This window comes from Cherax quadricarinatus, chromosome 19, assembly GCF_038502225.1.
Source record: "Cherax quadricarinatus isolate ZL_2023a chromosome 19, ASM3850222v1, whole genome shotgun sequence".
Classification (NCBI taxonomy): Eukaryota; Metazoa; Arthropoda; class Malacostraca; order Decapoda; family Parastacidae; genus Cherax; species Cherax quadricarinatus.
This window is the reverse complement of record NC_091310.1, coordinates 39,520,953-39,546,805: the sequence shown is the minus strand read 5'-3', so window position 1 is coordinate 39,546,805 and position 25,853 is coordinate 39,520,953. Positions and strand designations below refer to the sequence as shown.

At 42.1% G+C, this 25,853-nt stretch overlaps 1 protein-coding gene across 2 annotated transcripts in view; it reads left to right on the top strand.

The window, feature by feature from the left end:
* LOC128688354 (glutamate [NMDA] receptor subunit 1) overlaps window positions 1–25,853 on the top strand; it is a 220,393-nt gene that overhangs the window by 50,733 nt on the left and 143,807 nt on the right. For both annotated transcript variants that reach the window (XM_070086694.1, XM_070086691.1), the window contains exon 2: window positions 1,915–3,011. The gene's annotated coding sequence lies outside the window, so the exon portion shown is untranslated. The remainder of the gene's footprint in view (window positions 1–1,914; window positions 3,012–25,853) is intronic.

The following is a 25,853-nucleotide window of genomic DNA, read 5'->3' as shown; positions in this document are numbered from 1 at the left end:
GGTGGTGGCTGACAACTATTTAATCAGATGTGATGATTCTGGAGGATGAACTTACAGCAACAAATTTTAATAATAGTATGAATATTGAAATATCGATTTTCATTTGATAATTTATAAATATCTCATGTAACAGGTTTCAAGCTTTCTTATTTAGAGAAAGCTTTAGACTTTTTGTGTAGATTCCAATTTGCAAAATTTCACTTGTTATTGGCTGTTCTTGTTTAATAGCTCAATGTGGATACTACAAATTTCAACTTCTTAAAATAATAAAAAATATCATATTTTTCTACAGCATTATAGAACATTTAATACGGATTATAACAGAAGAGTGAGTACCAACTGAAAATTAGCGTTTTATGGCGTTTATAACTTTCAGGGGTTTGCCTGTACTGCCAGGCATGCATCCTGAACACGTTCCAAAGTTCCTGCTGGTTGTCCTCATCCCTTCTGTAACCCTCAGATTTCTAATGATCCTACAGGTAAAAATCCATGGTGACCAGCACACTTTAGCCGTGTGGCCAGAGATTACAATGATGTACTGTATCCGGAGCAGGGCATTGAATGACGTAGCTCAGTTGCATGACCTCCTAGGTCAATGGACCTAAACTCCACTGGATTTTTACCTTTGGGACCAGTTGAAGACCGAGGTTTATAAAAGAGATGTGGACAGCCAGCAGGAACTTTGGAACGTGTTTAAGATGCATGGCTGGCAGTGCGGGCAAATCCTGGTGTGTTCGAGTGCGTTCATCAGTACTATGAGTGTCATGCTGTTGCAGGTGCGGGAATGGTAGAGCAACCATTGAACATTTATTCTGTAAACACACCATTGTCAAATCTCTTGTAGTAAGAACGCGCAATAAAATCAAAACATCGATTAGAGGTCTCATTCAACCAATTCTTAAAACTAATAATATCTTGTAAAATACACATTTTTTATTTCACATTCAATACACAGGTATAAACCGAGAGGTGTATATCTGAGTGTTGTGTACACTGAGTTTATTTTAATCCCTGTGTTAGGTGTGAAAGCATTCTTGTCGTTAGTGTACTTCTTCGCAGTTGATTTGAAGCTTTAATGAATCAAGTTGTTTTTCCATAGACCCTAAATTTAACTTGGCAAACTTAAGTGCTCCAGCAGCTGCGCCCAGCGTTGGTACGTCCCAGATACAAGCACCACGATGGAGATGATCTAATGACGACTCTCTTGGTTATCTTTGGTTATATCATCTTTTGTCACCATTGTATTTTATACTGTTTATGTAAGTTGCAACAATGTCTGCTCTCTGAATGTCAGACTGTGTCATGACATTCAGAGAATAATTGTTGTTTTTACTCAGAATATGACTTTCAGCAGAGCTAGATTATTATTAACATGTTCGTGGGAAGAGTAGTAAACCAGTAGGGGTCATACAACGGCTGGGGGAGTGGGGAGCATCCAGGCTCAATCCAAGGGAGAGCACAAGACTTTGATCAAGAGCCGCTCACTATAGATATACAGTGGCGTGAAATATAAAACCCGACAGCGGTTATTTCACCAGCGTCAAGGAACCTTCTTAGAGGGGTAGCTGAACTAGTTATTAGATTTTCGAACACATTTCTATAGCAAATGTCATGGCTGGAACACTCTCCAGTTTTAACATCAGATTTGTGAGTTGTGAATATATTATTGATGATTTAAACCATAATAAACTTTGTAGAATCGGTCATCTAAAAGAATAATACCGAGACTATCACATTAAGATGCGTCATAAATGTATTATGTAACAAATCAGAATAGAGACATCACACTAAAACCGTGTCGTCAATCTGTTGGTATAAAATAGACTATTCGCATAGGAAGTAAGTGTGCTTGTATATCATCAGTCATCAGATGAGTATAGAGACTATCACTAAAGTGCGTTTGTTCCCCTACAGGTGGAGCTGGGCGGGGCGTGAGGTGCCTGACGCAGGAGTGTGGCACCGGTGGTTGTCGATCCCCGCCGGGTGGTCGCCGCCGCCGCCGCCGCCGTCGTCTTGGTGGTGGTGGTGTTGAGTTCCGCAGGCAGCCGTCGCGGCGCACCGGGCCTAGTGGTCGGGTATGCCCCCAGGCGAGCAGTGTGCGTTGGAGCAGTGTCTGTGGGAGGCCCGTGTGTTGCAGACGTGTGCATGGCCAGGTTGTGAGACACTGGCATGCCGCCTCCAGGCAACTCTATCCGTACATTAACTCCTACACTCCACCCTCCTCTGTCCTTCCCTCCCGGCGCCTCGCTGCGAGCCACACGTTGCTCTCTCTCCCGCGCACCGTTACCTTCCTTCCTTACTTGGTTTATTAACGCATCTCCGTTACCCAGTGACTCGCCTATGTATAAACTGTTTGCTTATGTAGCCTAGTTTTTTTTTTTTTTGCCTACGTGGCCCAGACAGCGACAGTTTTCTCGCGTATACAAAAAATATATATATGATATATAAAATTAGATAAGAAAATTTGCCAGTGTTTTGTTTCACTCGAAAGTTTTCTTTTTTTCGCGAGTGTGAAGGAAGTGAAGGAGTGGTAGAGCCGCCAGAAGCAACGCCCAGACACCTAACTTGCCCACCTGAGGAGTCACCATACCTGATTCTTGCAAGCACCATAGCCTCCCTTCAAGCCAGAAGCCGTTACACTTCATTTCTCAGTCTCAAAGACCCACAGAGTGGTCTTGTAGTCCCCAGGAGCTGCCAAAAAAGAACGCGAGGGTCCTGTAGAGGTGCTACAGCTACCACAGACCCAGAAGACGCTGGAATTAACTTTTTCAGCTGAGGATAGAGAGGGTCACCCTAGCAAGCACTGGCCCGCGAGCGGATGTCTGGAGTCAAGCAGGTTCTCCGCCACAGTGCTGCTGCTGCTGCTGCTGCTGCCACTCCTGCTGCTGCTGCTGCCGCTACTACCTCTATTACTTCTCATTCTACTGCTGCTGCTTCCTCTATCAGTGACCTCGTCGCGCAGAGGCTACTCTCGACTGCCCAATCTACTCGCCATTTTCAGTCTGCTGAAGGTAAGTCCAGTGGGTGCTCCTGTATCGTAGTCTGACTCAAACTGTTACCATCAGTGTTTGATTACCTTGCAATCACACTTGTAGTTACGTATGTATTCTGGTGTGTCACTTGCGGTGGAGTACAGCCCCTTAGTTCTCATCACATGCGCTCTACACACCTGTATTTACTTCTTTGTAGTTACGTGAAAGGAACAAATGCCCATCGTGTCTCATCTGTAATACATATATAAATTTGTAGTTTCTAATAATTGTGATGTGGGAATAAAGACAATGGTAGCAAAGGATCCTTTTCATACAGCGTTTCGTCCAAGGCTTGGGCGAAACGCTGTATTATAAGGATTCTTTGCTACCAGTGTCTTCATTTCCACTTGCCAGTTCTTGTCACTCACTGTCTTCCCAATAATCGTGATGTGTCAGTTTTTACTTTGTATACAAACTCTTACAGCAGCTAAACCGATTTTTTAATTTTACGTAATATAAAATTCTTTAATTTAACTGTCTTAAAAATTTCATAGCTATTTATCACTGTTTATTGGGGAGGGAGGGATGGATGGAGTGGGGGAGGGAGGGAAGGATGGATGGATGGAGCGGGGGGTGGGAGGAAAGGATGGATGGAGCTGGGGGAGGGAGGGAAGGATGGATGGAGTGGGGGAGGGAGGGAAGGATGGATGGATGGAGTGGGGGAGGGAGGGTGGGATGGATAGATGGAGTGGGGGAGGGACGGAAGGATGGATGGATGGAATGGGGGAAGGGAGGTAAGTATGGATGGATGGAGTGGGGGGAGAGAGGGAAGGATGGATGGATGGAGTGGAGGAGCGAGGGAAGGATGGATGGATGGAGTGGGGGAGGGAGGGAAGGATGGATGGAGTGGGGGAGGGAGGGATGGATGGATGGAGTGGGGGAGGGAGGGAAGGATGGATGGATGGAGTGGGGGGAGGGAGGGAACGATGGATGGAGTGGGGGAGGGAGGGATGGAGTGGGGGGAGGGAAGGAAGGCTGGATGGAACGGGGGGAGGGAGGGAAGGATGGATGGATGGAGTGGGGGGAGAGAGGGAAGGATGGATGGATGGAGTGGAGGAGCGAGGGAAGGATGGATGGATGGAGTGGGGGAGGGAGGGAAGGATGGATGGAGTGGGGGAGGGAGGGAAGGATGGAGAGAGGGAAGGAAGGATGGATGGAGCGGGGGGAGGGAAGGATGGAGAGAGGGAAGGAAGGGTGGATGGAGCGGGGGGGAGGGAGGGAAGGAAGGGTGGATGGATGGAGCGGGGGAGGGTGGATGGAGAGGGGGAAGGCAGGATGGGTAGATGGATGGATTTAGTGGGGGGATGGAGAGAGGGAAGGAAGGATGGATTGATGGAGCGGGGGGAGGAGATGAATTCTCATCGTGATTTAAAAAAAAAGACGAGTAAGAATTTCAAACATGATTTAGTTTTCAGTTGGTATTAGAAAGCTGGAACCAGAACTTTAACAAGAGAGAAGTAGCCGCAGCATCCTTTCTTGCTTGGGTATTTAGTAACTCGATGGTGGTGTTCAGTTCAAACCCTAGACGGCCAGTGAGGTATAGATGGAGTAGTCTCCCAACACCTGCTGCCCTGTAAATATATTTTATTTTTTTAAAGGGGTTCATTGGTAAGCCAGCGGAAGGCATCGGTCAGATGACCAAAATCTCTAGTGGCAGGTCATCATATGACTAAGACCCGAGTCGGGAAACAATTGTACTGTTTCCTGACAAATCTTACCTAACTTTACCTGTCCTGTTCACGTAGCAGTAAATATGTACTGGACTCTGGGAAGGAACCCAAGGCTCACAATGAAAATATGCCACACTGCTTGGCTGCGTTCTTGGGTTTTCCTAAGTTATTAACCATTGGAGGCTGAGAACGTAAACGGTCTTAGTCGTCTGCTCATCATGTCTTCTTTATGTTTGAGAATGATTACCAGGTGAAACTAAGATAAGGTTTCACATGTAATTGATATTTTTATTGTCCTCCCACACCAATCTGTGGGCAGCAGTGATGTTATTACTAAGCTACATACTGGGTCCAGGGACTCGGTCCGAACACTCGTGATTCTTAAACAAGTTACTTTGGTAATGAACTATCTAATGCATTTAGAAAATATTAATGAGTATCGTTATCGGCAAAAATTGTTGTCATAGCATCAATGGTATATAATACCGACAAGCTGAAAAATCGGACACACATGCAAAAACTGGGTATCTTTATTACGTAGACATGTTGCCAGCCAGTAGCTTAATCAGGAACAAAAACAGATGATTGAACAGGTAGAAGACGAGGTAATCAGTCCCTTGGCCTAGGGATTCATCAAGAATAAGATACTGATTCATCAAGACTACGGTACTGAACACCTGCTGCTAGACTATTGTACTGATAAAGCTACTGGTTGGCAAAATGTCTACATAATTAAGAGACCTAGTTGTAAATGTGCTTAATTCTTCTTCTTCTTCTTCAAAAAAATAGTATCGTCTCGTTCCTAGAATTTATAATTACGTGTTCAGTCCCACAATATTACAGAAATTTGACCCCTCAAGGAAGGTCCCTTAATGCTGGTGAGGGGCTCTTGATCTAGGGAATTGGCTCTGTGCTGCAGTTCCCCGAATTAAGCCTCAATACCTTCCACATACCCCCACAGGCGCTGAATAATTCTACGGGTTTAGCGCTTCCTCTTGATTATAATAATAATACAGAAATTTGACTTTCCTGGCGAAGTTGGAATGACTTAATTGTAAAAGAACTTGCTGAGCTGATTGCGGTTCGAACCCTTGACAAGACAGTAATAAAACTAGCAGGCCAATGCGCTGTTCATTGTACCCTTCCAGCCTAATAAGATTAGTTCAACTAGGTGTACTTCTTTACACACTAAGGTTAGCATGGGGCCCACTGTGGGTAGTGCACTGGTCTGTTGTAGGACGGGCTGCCTCAGAGTTATGCATCAATAAATTTGAATTCACCCCATATTATAGACAGCCAGTGACTGGCTTTTTTCACACAGGAGTCTGGTGAATAGAGTAACGGCGCATAGTATGGGCTGAGAAATTATCTACTAGTTCGAGGCTTGGTTGACTGATAGGCAACATAGCGTTTACATATATGGGAAGAAACCAGAATGGGGACCTATTACGAGTGGTGTCACAGGAGTAAGTATTAAGACTTTTATTGTTTACAATCTACATAGCTGAGAAAATGTACAGCGACACAAGTAGGTTTGCCGATAACACTAAAATAGGATGTCGGATAATTTCTGCTCAGGACACAAGATAACCTGATAAGTTATGTTGTCGGAAAAGACTCGGTTATTTTCTTTTCTTATGAAAAGAAAATAACTATGGCACTTAAAAGCTAAATATCAGTAAAGGTGAATGTGAAAAAGATTTAAGAGATCTGATTAGCAGAAATCTAAAGCCGAAACAACAGTGCACAAGTGTTCACAATAAAGCTAATAGAATTCTTGGCTTCATATCAATAAGTATAAATAATAGGAGTCCTCGGTTTATACTTCAGCTTGATATATCCTTGGTAAGGCCTTATTTGGATTACGTTACTCATTTCTGGTCTCCACTTTATAGCATAGATCTTTCTTCCGAAAATAAACTGAAAGCACCGAACTTTCACTCTCTAGATGAGACTAAGAATTTTTTCCTGAAAATAATAATTAATATAGGAAATGTAAGCAATGTAATGAAAGTATCGAAACAAAAGACTGCCTACAGCAATGGATTTATGGGGACATATTTAGATTTAGAAAGCATATAGGTACGTACTGGTTTGGCAATAGTTGTAGACAAATGGAACAAACACACTGGTAGCACCATTGAGGCGAGAACTTTGGCTAGCTTAAAATATAGATTGGACGGTACATGAGTGGGTGTGTGTGTGTGTGTATGGGTGTGGGTGGGTGTTAGTTGGACTCACCTAGTATAGGTTAACAGGTCGAACCACAGTGCTCCACTGTTCTTATGCTATGAAACCTTTGTTGGATAGGCTTGCAGGTAAACCTCAGTTGGGTAGCCCAACAGGTAACACTTAGTTGGGCAGACCTACACGTAAACTTCAGTTGGGTACGCCTAAGATTTCGTTCGGATTTTTAACCCCGGAGGGTTAGCCACCCAGGATAACCCAAGAAAGTCAGTGCGTCATCGAGGACTGTCTAACTTATTTCCATTGGGGTCCTCAATCTTGTCCCCCAAGATGCGACCCACACCAGTCGACTAACACCCTGGTACCTATTTGCTGCTAGGTGAACAGGACAACAGGTGTAAGGAAACGTGTCGAAATATTTCCACCCGCCGGGAATCGAACCCGGGCCCTCCGTGTGTGAAGCGGGAGCTTTAGCCACCGGGTTAACCTCAGTTGAGTAGACTTACAGGTAAACCTCATATCGGTAAGAATACACATAACCTCAGCTGGGCAGACCTATAGGTAAACTGGTAATTAATATTAAGGTAGAAAGGAGGGAAGACTAAAGTATATATTACAGATCAGTGGTAGTATGATAGACCAGTGGTGGTATAACAGAAACCAGTGGTGGTATGTGCAGTAATATATATAATAATTAAGTCTTAATAACGCTGTCAAGAGAGTATGCGGTACAGACGCCAAATTTTCAGCAATTAACCAAATAATTTTCTGATATGATTGATAACAAACACAATATAAATGCACATACGTTACACATATACTTAGTAACTTCATACATTACATAAATTTGCAATGCCAGATCTATACCTCAGTTATAATTTTGACAAGTGGATGTTTTTTTCCCTAACATGAAAAAAAATATTTAGAATGTATTAGTTGTCGTCCACTTGCTGCCATGTTACTGGCTGGCCCGATGTTGCTTTAAAGAACCGCCCACCAAATGTGATTTAATATTCGACAATCAATATTTGGTGGTGGCGGCGGCGGAGGCTGCCATCTTCAAGGGTGGTAACAATAAGAGCAGTGGAAATAATGAGAACTCTCCTCACTGCTGCCTTTCACAACTGACACACACACACACACACACACACACACACACACACACACACACACACACACACACACACACACACACACACACACACACACACACACACACAGGCACTGCAATGGATCAGAGAATACCTGACAGGGAGGCAACAACGAGTCATGGTACGTGACGAGGTGTCAGAGTGGGCGCCTATGACGAGCGGGGTTCCACAGGAGTCAGTCCTAGGACCGGTGCTGTTACTGGTATACGTGAATGACATGACGGAAGGGACAGACTCAGAAGTGTCCCTGTTTGCAGACGATGTGAAGCTAATGAGGAGAATTCAGTTGGATGAGGACCAGGCAGGACTACAAAGGGGTATGGACAGGCTGCAGACCTGGTCCAGCAACTGGCTCCTAGAGTTTAACCTCACCAAGTGCAAAAAAGTCATGAAGATCGGAAAAAGGCAAAGAAGACGCAGACAGAGTACAGTTTAGGGGGCCAAAGACTGCAAATCTTGCTCAAGGAAAAGGTTCTGGGAGTGAGTATTATACCGAGCACATCTGAGGCGCACGTCAACCAAATAACTGCTGCAGCATTTGGGCGATTAGCAAACCTAAAAATAGCGTTCCGGCACCTCAGTAAAGAATCATTCCGGACTCTGTACACAGTTTACGTCAGGCCCATAGTTGAGTATGCACCACCAGTCTGGAACCCACACCTAGTCAAGCACGTTAAGAAATTGGAGAAAATGCAGAGGTTTGCAACGCAACTAGTTCCGGAGTTAAGGGGCGTATCCTACGAGGAGAGGCTGAGGGAAATCGACCTGACGACACTGAAGGACAGGAGAGAGAAGGGGGACATGATAACATATAAAATACTGAGAGAAATTGACAAGGTAGACAGAGACAGGATGTTCCAGAGATGGGACACAGCTACAATTGGAAGTTGAAAACTCAGACGAGTCACAGGGATGTTAGGAAGTATTTCTTTAGTCATAAAGTTGTCAGAAAGTGGAATAGTCTGGAGAGTGATGTAGTGGAGGCAGGATCCATACACAGCTTTAAGAAGGGGTACGACAAAGCTCATGGAGCAGGGAGAGAGTGGACCTAGTAGCGACCAGCGAAGAGGCGGGGCCAAGAGCTGTGAATCGACCCCTGCAACCACAATTAGGTGAGTACGCACACACGTGACATGGTGTCGGAATGGGTGCATGTGACGATTGGGGTTCCACAAGGGTCAGTCCTAGGGCCGGTGCTGCTTTTGTATACGTGCGTGACATGGCAGAATGGATAGTCAGAATTGTCCCTGTTCGCAGACGACATGAAACTAATGAGAATATGAGCAGACGAGAACCAGAAAAGACTACAAAGGGATCTGGACAGGTTGCAAGCCTGGTCTGACAAATAGCCCCTGGAGCTTAACCACACCAAGGGCAAAGTTATGAAGGTTAAGGAAGGACAAAGAAGACCTCAGACAGATTACAGGCTCGGGGAAAGGGGGATTAAAGGCTGCAAACTTCGCTCAAGGAGAAGGATCTTGGGGTGACTATCATACCGAGCTCATTCCCTGAGGCGCACATCAACCAAATAACTGCTGTAGCAAATGCGCGTCTCGCAAATCTAAGAATAATGTTCCGACATCTAAGTGAAGAGTCATTCACGACACTACACCGTGTACGTCAGATCCACATTGGAGTATGCACCACCAGTACGGAACCCACACCTGGTGAAGCACGTCAAGAAATTGGAAAATACAGAGGTTTACAACAAGATTAGTCCGGGAGCTAATAGGTATGTCCCATGAGGAGAGGTTAAAGGAACCTAACCTGATGACACTGGAGGACAAGAGGGATAGGGGGGATATGGCAACGATGTACAAAATACTTACAGGAACTGAGAAGGTGAACAGGGACAGTGTGTTTCAGAGATGCGATACGGGAAGTTGAAAAATCAGACGAGTCGTAGTGATATTAGGAAGTATTTCTTAAGTTTTAGAGTTGTCAGGAAGTGGAACAATCTGGAGAGTGAAGTAGTGGAGGCAGGATCCATACATAGCTTTAAGAAGAGGTACGATAAGGCTCTTGAAGCAAGGAGAGAGTGGACCTAGTAGCGACCAGCAAAGAGGCGGGGCCAGGAGCTGTGCATGGAGGTGAGTAAACACACACACACACACACACACACACACACACACACACACACACACATACACACACACACACACACACACACACACACACACACACACAGGCAGGACTACAAAGAGACCTGGAGAGGCTGGACACGTGGTCCAGCATCTGGCTTCTCGAATTCAACCCCGCCAAATGCAAAGTCATGAAGATTGGGGAAGGGCGAAGAAGAACGCAGAGTATAAGCTAGGTGGGCAAAGACTGCAAACCTCACTCAAGGAAAAAGATCTTGGGGTGAGCATAACACCGAGCACGTCTCCGGAGGCACACATCAACCAGACAACTGCTGCAGCGTATGGGCGCCTGGCAAACCTGAGAATAGCGTTCCGATACCTTTGTAAGGAATCGTTCGAGACACTGTACACTGTGTACGTCAGACCCATACTGGAGTATGCAGCACCAGTTTGGAACCTCACACCTGGTCAAACATGTCAAGAACTTAGAGGAAGTGCAAAGGTTTGCGACAAGACTAGTTCCGGAGCTCAAGGGAATGTTCTACGAAGAAAAGTTGAGGAAAATCGGCCTGACGACACTGGAGGACAGGAGGATCAGGGGAGACATGATAACGACATACAAAATACTGCCTGGAATAGATAAGGTGGACAGAGACAGGTTGTTCCAGAGAGGGGACACAAACAAGGGGTCACAATTGGAAGCCGAAGACTCAGACGAGTCACAGGGATATTAGGAAGTATTTCTTCAGTTATAGAGTCGCCAGGAAGTGGAATAGTCTAGCAAGTGATGTAGTGGAGGCAGGAACCATACATAGCTTTAAGACGAGGTATGATAAGGCTCAGGGAGCAGAGAGAGGACCTAGTAGCGATCAGTGAAGAGGCGGGGCCAGGAGCTGTCTCGACCCCTGAGTACATACACACACATGGAAACAACTCAGTTTTATTTCTTGATTTTTTTTTCTGTGATCCTTCAGGTGCAGCTGTCAGTTGTGAAAGCTGTCTGTGACTGTCACTTTAGAGATCTTGGAAACGACTGTCAGTTTGAGCTGTCTGAGGGAAAGTGAATTGTGTAACTAGTTACTGTCAGTTATAATTTACTATTTTTTTAACCATTAATTTACAAGTTAAGAACTGTTATCCTACCACTGCTTGTTAACAAGAACTGTTATCCTACCACTGCTTGTTAACAAGAACTGTTATCCTACCACTGCTTGTTAACAAGAACTGTTATCCTACCACTGCTTGTTAACAAGAACTGTTATCCTACCAGAGCTTGTTAACAAGAACTGTTATCCTACCACTGCTTGTTAACAAGAACTGTTATCCTACCACTGCTTGTTAACAAGAACTGTTATCCTACCACTGCTTGTTAACAAGAACTGTTATCCTACCAGAGCTTGTTAACAAGAACTGTTATCCTACCAGAGCTTGTTAACAAGAACTGTTATCCTACCACTGCTTGTTAACAAGAACTGTTGTCCTACCACTGCTTGTTAACAAGAACTGTTATCCTACCAGAGCTTGTTAACAAGAACTGTTATCCTACCACTGCTTGTTAACAAGAACTGTTATCCTACCAGAGCTTAACAAGAACTGTTATCCTACCACTGCTTGTTAACAAGAACTGTTATCCTACCAGAGCTTGTTAACAAGAACTTATCCTACCACTGCTTGTTAACAAGAACTTATCCTACCACTGCTTGTTAACAAGAACTGTTATCCTACCACTGCTTGTTAACAAGAACTGTTATCCTACCAGTGCTTGTTAACAAGAACTGTTATCCTACCAGTGCTTGTTAACAAGAACTTATCCTACCACTGCTTGTTAACAAGAACTGTTATCCTACCACTGCTTGTTAACAAGAACTGTTATCCTACCACTGCTTGTTAAGAACTGTTATCATACCACTGCTTGTTAACAAGAACTTATCCTACCACTGCTTGTTAACAAGAACTGTTATCCTACCACTGCTTGTTAACAAGAACTGTTATCCTACCACTGCTTGTTAACAAGAACTGTTATCCTACCACTGCTTGTTAACAAGAACTGTTATCCTACCACTGCTTGTTAACAAGAACTGTTATCCTACCACTGCTTGTTAACAAGAACTGTTATCCTACCACTGCTTGTTAACAAGAACTGTTATCCTACCACTGCTTGTTAACAAGAACTGTTATCCTACCACTGCTTGTTAACAAGAACTGTTATCCTACCACTGCTTGTTAACAAGAACTGTTATCCTACCACTGCTTGTTAACAAGAACTGTTATCCTACCACTGCTTGTTAACAAGAACTGTTATCCTACCAGAGCTTGTTAACAAGAACTGTTATCCTACCACTGCTTGTTAACAAGAACTGTTATTATCCTACCACTGCTTGTTAACAAGAACTGTTATCATACCACTGGGAGTTCGATACGTGGGGACAGGTTACTGGTAACTGGTTACTGGTAACTGGTTACTACTACTGAGAGCTCGGCGACGCTAACGTATGTCGTCCCGACATACAACTAATACAAACTAGAGATGGCAGGTATACGGCTTGGGCTGATTCTATACAATGTCAAAGTACACAACATGAACATTATAGATACATAAGTAGAACATTGGAATGAAAGCTTACGTAACTGAAACTGTAATGTAATACAAGGTATACTATAGTACAACTTAAAACTCAACAAATGAACAACGAACTCAACATTGAGATTACAAGTGATAAAAACAAAAATTTTGATCGATCGATCTGTATTCGTGTGATCTACGGATTCTGAGGAAGGAATATATACAAAGAAAGAGTGTTTAACAGAAAGGCAGATTCGGTGCACGCAAATCTAGACTGTTAACTCTCAGAATGCGGAGAGAACACGAACACAAAAAAAAAAATTCTTGAATACTGATAAGTTGATACTGTAATAATTCATCTATACAGGTTATTTACATTTAACCCCAACTCTGCTAGGGTAAGATTGGCATAAGCAGAATGGGTGTCATCTCTGGGAGGATCAAACTCTGTAGCATTGGCTAACTCATGCTGTATTTGAGGCAATTCTGAATTGGAAGTTACAAATGATACTTGAGGATTTCTCAATACCTGTCGTGTACGTAGGGAATAACGACATTCAGGTTGATCGTCTGACTGAGTATCAGAGGAAGAGAGTACAGGATCAGGAGGATTGTCAGAGTCTGTCACATTAGTCTGGGTTGGAACATCATTATCATCACATACTAACTTCATATGATCCAAATGCGATTCTTTATACTGACCAGTACTAATCTCTCTAACCTTATACTTATTACCAGTGATATGTTCAACTACTCGATAAGGACCAACAAACTTTTGATCAAGCTTTGGCATTGCAGACGTTTTGTTAAAGTTAGTCAGCATAACTCTCGAACCTACTTTGATTTTAGATGGCTTTACTCGAGTATTTGCGACTCTTGTAAATTCTGCTGTTGATTTATGAAGTGTTTCACGGATTCTTCTAAAAACACTTTGAGCTAAGCTGGTACGAGTTGCTACGAAATCATCAGGGTTGTAATTTGGTTTCGGATTAGAATATAACAACTCATAAGGCAAACGTTTATCTACACCGTACAATGCATAATGTGGAGTGTCACCTATAGAAACATTGTAAGCAGAATTTATAGCACACTGCACATCAGGTATAACTTCATCCCAAGTTTCACTATTGGGATTGATAGTGGCTCTCAAGACATCAAGTACTTTCTTATTGGTTCGTTCCGCTAACCCATTGCTGGCAGGATGATGAGGAACAATGGTGGATTTAGAGATCTTGTACAAGGTACACAAATTTTCAAGAATTTCATTACAGAATTCACCTCCGTTATCTGTTACTAGGGACTTAGGAGTGGTATGCCTGCAGATAATGCGTTCTTTAAACGCTTTGGCTACTGTCTCGGCAGTCTTATCTGCAATAGGGACTAACTCGCAATATCTGGTGAAATGGTCTACCATAACACACAGATGTTTGTTACCTTGGAGGGAACATTGGAAATTAGTTAACAAATCTAGCGCAACTCTTTCCCAAGGTTCGCTAGTAGTTGGATACACTTGGATTGGATTAGGACCATTAGCATTGCCTTTATGTTGCATGCAGACACTACATTTCCTAACATACTCAGAAATATCAGTTGCCATACGAGGCCAAAAGTATTTCAATCTGGCTTGTTTTACTGAACGATCCATACCAGGGTGTGCAACACCTGGTACATCGTGAACTAGCTGTAAGGCTACATTCACTAGTGACTGTGGAATTACTAACTGGTATACTCTTCTGCTAGGAGTACCCAACTCGGCTGTTCGATACAGTAATTCTTGGTTCATGAGAAAGTCACTGATGGGAGCTGGTGGCTTCACAGTCAGAATAAGATCTTCCTGGAGCAGGAATCGAATCACACCAGACCACATGGGATCTGTTCGTTGAGCATTCTTTACATCTTCAGCACTAAATGGAGGGTCTGCAGTTACTATACTAACATGTCGCGATAAGGCATCTGCGACTACATTTGACTTGCCAGGTAAATGCTCAAAGGTGGGATTGAACTCTTGGATAGTCAAGGTCCATCTAGCTAACCTGCCAGTAGGTTGTTTGTTCTGGAATAAGGGTATCAGTGGAGCATGATCTGTCAAGACATGAACAGAGTACTGATAAATAATGTCTCGGAAGTGCTTTAAAGACCATACTATTGCTAAAGCTTCTTGCTCAGTTACTGTATAATTACGTTCAGCCTTTGTAAGGACTCGGCTAGCAAATGCAACTGCGTTGTACTTGCCATCGGTCTTCTGAGCTAGTACGGCACCTATGCCAATTGAACTAGCATCAGTTGTCAGATAGAAAGGCTTAGAAAAATCTGGAAATTTCAAAATTGGAGCAGAAGTTAGCTTTTCTTTTAGAGTTTGGAATGCTCTTTCTTGACGGAAGGTCCAAACAAAAGGAGCATCTTTCTTAAGCAACTCAGTTAGAGGAGCAGCTATGGAAGAAAAATTGGCAATGAAAGCTCTATAAAAACCTGCTAAGCCCACAAAGGATCTTACGGCATCAGCAGTTTTGGGAGTTGGAAAATTTAATACTGCAGTTACTTTACTTTGGTCAGTCGTAACCCCTCTAGGAGTGACTACGTGACCAAGAAACTTAATTTCTGATCTGAAGAATTGACATTTTGACAGTTTGATCTTTAAATTGGCTTCTTCAAGCTTACCAAGTACTACATCAAGTCTTTTCAAGTGTGTATCCACGTCTTTAGACATGACGATTACGTCATCTAAGTACACCATAAGTGCATTACCTATGAGACCTCTAAAGATATTAGTCATGAGCCTTGAGAACGTGATAGGGGAAGATCGTAATCCAAATGCCATTCGGAGGTAGTGATAATGACCTGTAGGAGTGGAGAATGCAGTTAGCTCTTGGCTGTCCTCGTGAAGAGGGACTTGCCAAAACCCTTGTAACAAATCTAGGGTTGAAAAGACTTTGTTATCTCCAATATTACGTAAAAGATCACCCAGTACAGGGAGTGGAAAGCGATCTGGAATGGTTTTTGCGTTTAACTTCCTAAAGTCAATTACTGGACGCCAAGTACCATCCTTCTTAGGTACTAGTATCAAGGGTGCATTCCAAGGTGAATTGCTAGGTGCAATAACTCCATCATCAAGCATTTGATTGATCAATTCTTCTGCGACAGCAACTTGTGAATGAGGCATTCTGTACGCAGGTATGTAGATAGGTCTAGTACCAGGTTCAAGTGGAATACGATGGGACAATAAGTTCGTTATACCCATCTTCTCACCTGGTAAGGCAATGGCTTTACGACGTTTGTTCAACAGAGTCAACAAACGCTTGACTTCATCTGGGAAGTCAGTGGGAGCTAAGTCTTTCTCCTCAACTGGTGGAACAGATTGATCCAGTGAGGTGGATGAGGTCTCCCCGGCAGAAATAGCACCGACCCACTGGTCAGGTGACAACTCATCCTCTACCTGAACAGGGTAAGGATAGTGAACAAGGTCAACAAGATTGGTATTTGCTCTAAGGCGAACACTGTGACCAGAAGTGTTGGCCAGGTAGAAATGGATCTTACTATCTCTTACAACATGTAAGGATGGTTCAACAAATAGACCTTTTACTTTGCAGGAATCACTGTCAACTAGGACGTTATCACCATCTGGAACACTAGGAACAACTACAGACACTCTAGTGAGAGCACTAGCCGCAACAGAAACGTCTTTCTGCAGACGGCATGTGACATCAACAAGAGATGGCATTACTAGTTGCAAGTAATTGTTTTCCGACAAGGCGTCCCCTGTGGGGAAACTACTACTCGAACTAGCAGGCATTGCAGGGATAGGTTGAGCACTCAAGGCAATCTGAGCGTCCTCGGACACTTGAGGCATCGGACTATCCTGCAATTCTGAAGGTATAGGTGGAACACTGATGGGAGTGACAGAATTACCAGTGCCTGACCGCTTGGGTACGCTACTGGAGAAAGCATTGGCTTGAAAGGACTTAATCCGTACATCATACTCTGCAGCAGTATAACAGATTTCTGATCCAAGCTGGTAACCCCAGAATGGAACGATCAAGTCGTCAATTTGTGCATGCCATCGATAAGGGTCGAGCACAATGCGTAAGTCTCGCATGGAAGCAAATCCCAGTAGAAGGTCACCAGGGAAAGTAATCTGGTCGACAACAAGGAAGGAAACAGTGAAGTCTCTACCTTGGATAGAAAAGGTTAGGGCAGTCGTACCTCGGACACGCAGGTGAGAACCAGATACTCCACTAAGGGAGGACACAGGAGTCGGTTCTACAAGAAGGACATGTCGTAACTTCTTATCCTTAAACTAGACCTAATAATATTGATTTGCGCACCAGAGTCCATGAACAATTGAACGGGCGCATTATAAACAGATGCTTGCACTATAGGGCCTATGGTTGCATTGGAAGTTATGTGCAAACAAAAGGGTGGATTGTCATCAGAAAAGACTTGTTCTACTCCATCCCCAAAATCATCTGTGTCAGAGACATGTGAAGCAACAACCTCGGCAGGGTTGTCATTCTCGAGACTGCTTAAGGCTTCAAAGGAGTTGTGAACGGGGATGGTGTACTCATTATCACCTACTGTCACCATGGGGCGGTTTGACTGGGGCGCTCGAATTCCCCCGACTGGGAAGAACGAGTCTGGTTCTGGTGAGGTTGAGAATTGAATGAATGAGCCTGGTTCTGGTTATTTTGAAAACCACGAGATCTGTTACCTCGACGGGTTCTGCGGTTGGAACGACCACGGAAAGATCTAGAGTACTGGAGGTTATAGAGAGCATTACACTCAGATGTGTCATGTCCATGTATTCTATGATAAGTACAGTAAGGAAGATCTGAGTACTCATCATCAGTACGACGTCTCTTAGGATAACTATCAGGACAATTAATTGCAATATGTCCACGGAAACCACAGTTGTAACAATTCCGCCGACTATGGTTACTGAATGTACTATGAATACTACGAGGTGTATAACGACTCTGTACACTGGTTCTTGGTGATCTCGGAGATGGTTGACGACTACGATTTGTCTCTGTGGCGCAAACAAGAGGTGGTGCAGACTGAGGCATATTTGTGACATTACTTTTAATACAAGGGAAAGTACCCTGGGGGCACAAGGAACGTACATGATTTAAGGCTGTAAGAGGTTCCATCGTTACAGTTGGAGGATGAGCCTCATAAGCACACACAGAAGCAGGTGGCATTAGTTCTTTAATTGCTCCAAAAGCTGCTATTTTAGCAATTGATGCTGTAAATGGTTTAGCCTCTTCAGGGAGAAAAGATGATGATTGGACAGCATTGATAAATGATGATAAAAGTTTGTCTAATCTAACAGCAAATGCACTCAACGATTCAGTACTCATGGGTGTAGCATTCACCAGTTCCCTAAGAACGACATATGGATCAGCTGTTTTTACTGGGACAAGGAAAGAACGAATCAGTTCCTCATATTGTGACCACCTAGTAAGATTCCTGAAGTCTCGCATATCAAGGAGATCAACAACGTGAACAGCAGCAGGAGATCGATAAAGAGCTTCTTTAGCAAGTCTGATAAGGCTTTCCTCTGAAGGAGGACCTTCAGCTAGGGCACTAGCACGAGAACGAATGGCTGCAAACCATGCTTCAAGACTATGTACATGGCCATTGAATAAAGGTAACGCATCAAGGGAATCACGAGTATAACTATAATATCTCGGTGTCTGAGTCGGTCTGTCAGTCGGTAAGGAACTGTGAGGACTAATGACAGGGCCAGCAGTAGTAGCCTGAGAGGTCTGAGTGTCGACATTCACTAAAGTATCACTTGACGGTACGTGAGACATAATGGCAAAGTAGCACGAGAACAAATAAGGCAAAAATAATGAACAATAAAAATGATATAAAATTCTAGAAATGAAAAGATATACAACTAATTCTGCAGAATAATACTTAAATACACTGCAAGAAGAAAGAAAACTCAATTTTAAGGACTATTGACAAAAATAAAAAAATTTACATTGAAATATACAAGTAAAAATATTACTGGAGACTGAATTAAATTCAAAATGAGCTGTCTTTACTCTTGCTAATAAAGAAATTAATTAATTAAATTTTTAAATCAATGTGAAAGTATCAAATAAAATTATTAAATTGTAAACTGGGAAATTTTAAATATTTTCTAAGAATGCATAGACAAAACTAAAATATAATTCACAAGATATCAATAAAAGAAAATAACTCACTGCAGAACAAGTTCAAAAATAATTCACTTCAGAACAAGTGCAACAAAATAAAGTATAGAAATAATCACTGCAGTAATAAAGTGTCACTGGGAAAACTCAGGTAAAATAATGAATTAAAATTATGAAGATCAAAAAAAAATAAACTGATTGAACACTTTAACTCTTAATTTTAAATTAGACAAAACAATTTACTCAAACAGAGTAAGGAAAACACTTTACGTTAAAAGTAATTGAAATTACATCAAGAGTGAATTTGTTCAAGAATATAAAAATATGAAAAAATAAAACACAGGTACAAACAGGTAATATAACACTTACAGTTGCGTGGCACACTTCACTATAACAAATTCTTACAACAACATCCTGCTGTGACTGATACAACAAAGTCTTGCTGTGACTGATACGACAAAAATTTTGCTGGCAAAAAATAATAGTACACAGTCTGCGAAAAAATTAGAGAAATGAGACACTGTTGGCATACGAAAAAAAATGACACACATAGAAATAAATGGAAAATTTGGTATACTGGGGTGAATATCACTGCAGAATACAACTCTGAAAGAATACAATAAAAAAAATGAATCACTTCACACAGAGTGACTGACTGGTACACTACACAATAATACTTACTACAGACAGGAGTAGCATAAAGAAAAACACAGCAGAAAAATATAAGATAAGTGAAAACACTGAAAAAAATATTCTAAAAATACTGAGTCAAAGAAAATACTGCTTTTACACTGAAAAACACAAGGTTTAGAGTACACAAGCAATTTTACTATAAATGTCTCACACACGCAAATGTCTTTAAATGCAAGAAAATGTCTCAAGAAATTATCACTGAAGTCGAGAGTAGGAGACAGACGGTGAGTACTGTTGGGGGTGCGGGTGTCTGGTGTCCCGCGCGGTGATGGCTGACGTCACCTACATTCACTGTTGTCATGAAGAAATGTGCGTTCTAGACGAACTCACATAACTGGCTTTATCGGTGGCACCAGCTACAATCTCTTGACCAATTATGTGAGCCAAAACAGTACTAGGACCCGGTACAAGGGTGCAAACAACCACAGGTAGAAGAGTGGATGGCTGGTGGGAGAGAGTGGGGGGTGTGACTCTCGCTGGGGTACTGCCGCGCACCCCGGGAGGTGGAGGAGAGGTGGGGGAGAAGACTCCCTGGCGGACGCGCTCACTCCACTACCCACGAGATGACAAACAACCCACTCTATGCCACAGGAATGGTAAAAACCACTCTTAGCATCCAACAGGAAGCACAAAGCGATATAAACAACACTGCAGAGGAACTTGGCTTACTTCTTACTGCGTGGCTTACTTCTCTCTCTCAGCTGGGTTAGAAGCTGGGTTGGCTGACTGGCTTACCCCACGAGAATGGATGACTGGAAGACGTGTAACGATGCACAAAGCACGGAGGAGCAGTTGGATGACAGGAGACAGGCTGGATGATAGGCTGACTGGCGTTCACTTCCACAGTCTGGCTTACTGACTGGCTTAATTGCAAAATCCGGGTCAACCCCTCGGAGATTGAAGCAATTAGCACACGAACTAAGCCAGGAAGCTTGAAACGGCTGCAACAGGCTTGCAGGCAGTAGGTTTGAGGGGAGTAGGCTGCTGGCTGGTGGTGCGCGAGGGTATAGTGGTAGAATCACCTCTGACCCTGCCGGCTACTCACAACAGTCTTCAAACGCCTTGAATTACCCTTAAAAACGTAAATCCACGCTCCACACCGCTGTACACCATTTATCATGTGGGAGTTCGATACGTGGATTAGGGTAGAAATACTCACGTAGGCTGTTATACGTATAATTGCTGTTATGTGGAGAGCCCTTGCCAGCCGTGCCTATCTCCTTGCTTCCACTCGTAACACTCACTAGCCGGCTGGCCAGTACCCCGTAGTGGGTCTTTTGAATTAGTGTCAACTCAGCACAGACCGTGACTCAAGACGGTTGGTCGTTGAGTCAACGGACAGGTTACTGGTAACTGGTTACTGGTAACTGGTTACTACTACTGAGACTGTTATCCTACCACTGCTTGTTAACAAGAACTGTTATCCTACCAGTGCTTGTTAACAAGAACTGTTATCCTACCAGTGCTTGTTAACAAGAACTTATCCTACCACTCCTTGTTAACAAGAACTGTTATCCTACCACTGCTTGTTAACAAGAACTGTTATCCTACCACTGCTTGTTAACAAGAACTGTTATCATACCACTGCTTGTTAACAAGAACTTATCCTAACACTGCTTGTTAACAAGAACTGTTATCCTACCACTGCTTGTTAACAAGAACTGTTATCCTATCACTGCTTGTTAACAAGAACTTATCCTACCACTGCTTGTTAACAAGAACTGTTATCCTACCAGTGCTTGTTAACAAGAACTGTTATCCTACCACTGCTTGTTAACAAGAACTGTTATCCGACCACTGCTTGTTAACAAGAACTGTTATCCTACCACTGCTTGTTAACAAGAACTGTTATCCTACCAGCGCTTGTTAACAATAACTGTTATCCTACCAGTGCTTGTTAACAAGAACTTATCCTACCACTGCTTGTTAACAAGAACTGTTATCCTACCACTGCTTGTTAACAAGAACTTATCCTACCACTGCTTGTTAACAAGAACTGTTATCCTACCACTGCTTGTTAAGAAGAACTGTTATCCTACCACTGCTTGTTAAGAAGAACTGTTATCCTACCACTGCTTGTTAACAAGAACTGTTATCATACCACTGCTTGTTAACAAGAACTGTTATCATACCACTGCTTGTTAACAAGAACTGTTATCCTACCACTGCTTGTTAACAAGAACTGTTATCCTGCCACTGCTTGTTAACAAGAACTGTTATCCTGCCACTGCTTGTTAACAAGAACTGTTATCCTACCACTGCTTGTTAACAAGAGCTGTTATCATACCACTGCTTGTTAACAAGAACTGTTATCATACCACTGCTTGTTAACAAGAATTGTTATCCTACCACTGCTTGTTAACAAGAACTGTTATCATACTACTGCTTGATAACAAGAACTGTTATCATACCACTGCTTGTTAACAAGAACTGTTATCCTACCAGTGCTTGTTAACAAGAACTGTTATCCTACCACTGCTTGTTAACAAGAACTGTTGTCCTACCACTGTTCATTAACAAGTTAAGAACTGCTATCGTAGCACTGCTTGTTAACAAGAACTGTTATCCTACCACTGCTCATTAACATGTTAAGGACTGCTATCGTAGCACTGCTTGTTAACAAGAACTGTTACCCTACCACTGCTCATTAACATGTTAAGGACTGCTATCGTAGCACTGCTTGTTAACAAGAACTGTTATCATACCACTGCTTGTTAACAAGAACTGTTATCATACCACTGCTTGTTAACAAGAATTGTTATCCTACCACTGCTTGTTAACAAGAGCTGTTATCATACCACTGCTTGTTAACAAGAACTGTTATACCACTGCTTGTTAACAAGAACTGTTATACCACTGCTTGTTAACAAGAACTGTTATCCTGCCACTGCTTGTTAACAAGAACTGTTATCCTACCACTGCTTGTTAACAAGAACTGTTATCCTACCACTGCTTGTTAACAAGAACTGTTATCATACCACTGCTTGTTAACAAGAATTGTTATCCTCCCACTGCTTGTTAACAAGAACTGTTATCATACCACTGCTTGTTAACAAGAACTATCATACCACTGCTTGTTAACAAGAACTGTTATCATACCACTGCTTGTTAACAAGAATTGTTATCCTCCCACTGCTTGTTAACAAGAACTGTTATCATACCACTGCTTGTTAACAAGAACTGTTATCATACCACTGCTTGTTAACAAGAACTGTTATCCTACCACTGCTTGTTAACATGTTAAGGACTGCTATCGTAGCACTGCTTGTTAACAAGAACTGTTATCCTACCACTGTTCATTAACAAGTTAAGAACTGCTATCGTAGCACTGCTTGTTAACAAGAACTGTTATCCTACCACTGCCCATTAACATGTTAAGGACTGCTATCGTAGCACTGCTTGTTAACAAGAACTGTTATCCTACCACTGCTTGTTAACAAGAACTGTTATCCTACCACTGCTTGTTAACAAGAACTGTTATCCTACCACTGCTTGTTAACAAGAACTGTTATCCTACCACTGCTTGTTAACAAGAACTGTTATCCTACCACTGCTTGTTAACAAGAACTGTTATCCTACCACTGCTTGTTAACAAGAACTGTTATCCTACCACTGCTTGTTAACAAGAACTGTTATCCTACCAGTGCTTGTTAACAAGAACTGTTATCCTACCACTGCTTGTTAACAAGAACTGTTATCCTACCACTGCTTGTTAATAAGAACTGTTATCCTACCAGTGCTTGTTAACAAGAACTGTTATCCTACCACTGCTTGTTAACAAGAACTGTTATCCTACCACTGCTTGTTAACAAGAACTGTTATCCTACCAGTGCTTGTTAACAAGAACTGTTATCCTACCACTGCTTGTTAACAAGAACTGTAATCCTACCACTGTTAACAAGAACTGTTGTCATACCACTGTTCATTAACAAGTTAAGAACTGCTATCGTAGCACTGCTTGTTAACAAGAACTGTTACCCCACCACTGCTCATTAACATGTTAAGGACTGCTATCGTAGCACTGCTTGTTAACAAGAACTGTTACCCTACCACTGCTCATTAACATGTTAAGAACTGCTATCGTAGCACTGCTTGTTAACAAGAACTGTTATCCTACCACTGCTCATTAATTAACAAGAACTGTTATCTTACCACTTCTCATTTACAAGTTAAGAGCTGTTATCCTACCCCTGCTCATTAATTAACAAGAACTGTTATCTTACCACTGCTCATTTACAAGTTAAGAACTGCTATCCTACCACTGCTCATTAACAAGAACTGCTATCCTACCACTGTTCATTAACAAGAACTATTATCCTACCACTGCTCATTAACAAGAACTATTATCCTACCACTGCTCATTAACAAGAACTATTATCCTACCACTGCTCATTAACAAGTTAAGAACTGCTATCCTGCCACTGCTCATTAACAAGAACTGCTATCCTGCCACTGTTCATTAACAAGAACTGCTATCCTGCCACTGCTCATTAACAAGAACTGCTATCCTGCCACTGCTCATTAACAAGTTAAGAACTGCTATCCTACCACTGCTCATTAACAAGAACTGCTATCCTACCACTACTCATTAACAAGTTAAGAACTGTTATCCTACCACTGCTCATTATCAAGTTAAGAACTGTTATCCTACCACTGCTCATTAAGCGCCTTCAAGTATCTCCTCATCTAACATCTCTGGTTTTTTAAATGCCAAGTCAGTTTGTTCCTCAGACTTTTTAAATTTTTAAGCCTCCAAAACTGTTTCTTATTCCCCACAAAGCTTGTTGCTAGGCGACCCTCTTCCCCCTCCCATTTTCCCAATTCTCTCACTGGATCGTCTTTTACACTTCTCTACTATTTTAGTCTCTGCTTTTTTCTTCTTATACTCCGCTTTCTGTGTATCATTTTTCCATTGTGAAAACCTCTCATAAGCTCTTTTTTTTTTCCCAACCCTACCACCCTCTTTATCATTCCACCAGTTTTTCTCCTTTACACTCGCACCCTCCCTCCTTTACCCACAAACTTGTTTAACACTTCATCACTTCGTTCTGAAATCTACTTCTTGCCTCTTCGTCCTCCTACTGATTACGTGTACTCTCTGGAAAACCTTTTTTTTTTTTCAAATAGTTGCTTCTATCTCCCGTCTTTTTATATCTGGTTCATTCACTCTCCCTTCTCTATTCTTACCCACTGATGTCATTATCCTTATACTCCATCTACCTCTTAATCACACTGTAGATGCCACTAGAGTGACCTGATTTACCAGTTGCACCTCTTACAACACTCACTAGTCTGCCCACCAAGCTTGTATCCGTCATGAGAGAAGTAAGCGGTGAAATTTAACTTTATAAGAATGCAATTAGAAGCCTGAGTAAATCTACCATCCTCTGTGATAAAATGAACGTAAATAAATACATTTATGGAGCAACTTGGAATATGAGCAGTGACTGATGTTGTTGTAGCCAGGCTTAGGCTTGGTTACAAGTGTTTCTGGCAGTTTGGTAGACACAGATTATAGTCAAACCAAATGCCAAGTATGTGGCCACCGCTATGGTCGTTATCTTGAACTATGTGCTTAATTGTCTACTTTATGAGGAATACATAGTATAATAACCTACGTAAGTGATGTGTCACTGTATCTTATTAATGAAAATAAGATACCAGACATATTAAGTAAATTTCCTAAATTTGCTTGCAGCACATAAGTCAACTATATATATATATATATATATATATATATATATATATATATATATATATATATATATATATATATATATATATATATATATATATATAAATCCAAATGTACGTCTCAACCTTTTTGGGTAGCCTAGTTCCTAGGCCTTTTGTGTATCCATATGCTCTTGCGCTACCTACTGCAGGATGGATATGGGGTGCACAGCAAATTAGCCACTTTGGCGACAAAATTTGAATCTAAAATATATTGCTATATCTATTTCTAAATTAAATTTTACCTTTTACAATGCCTAACTCTAAAACATATCTTACTTTTTTCTAAAACAAATATTACCTATTACCATGCCTATTTCTAAAACAATCTATCCTATTGCCATGCCTATTTCTAAAACAAATCTTACGTATTGCCATGACTATTTGTAAAATTTATCTTCCCTATTACCATGCCCATTTCTATACATAATTCAGTTTCAGAATTGTTTCTCAATCGTTATAGTTGGCATCATTACCCGTAAGTGTTACAATTACTATCTCCCTTTATTTTTACACGACAGATATGACAGAAAGGATACGAGAGAACAGGGAACATGGACAGGCCGCAGAGGTGTCTAGACGACA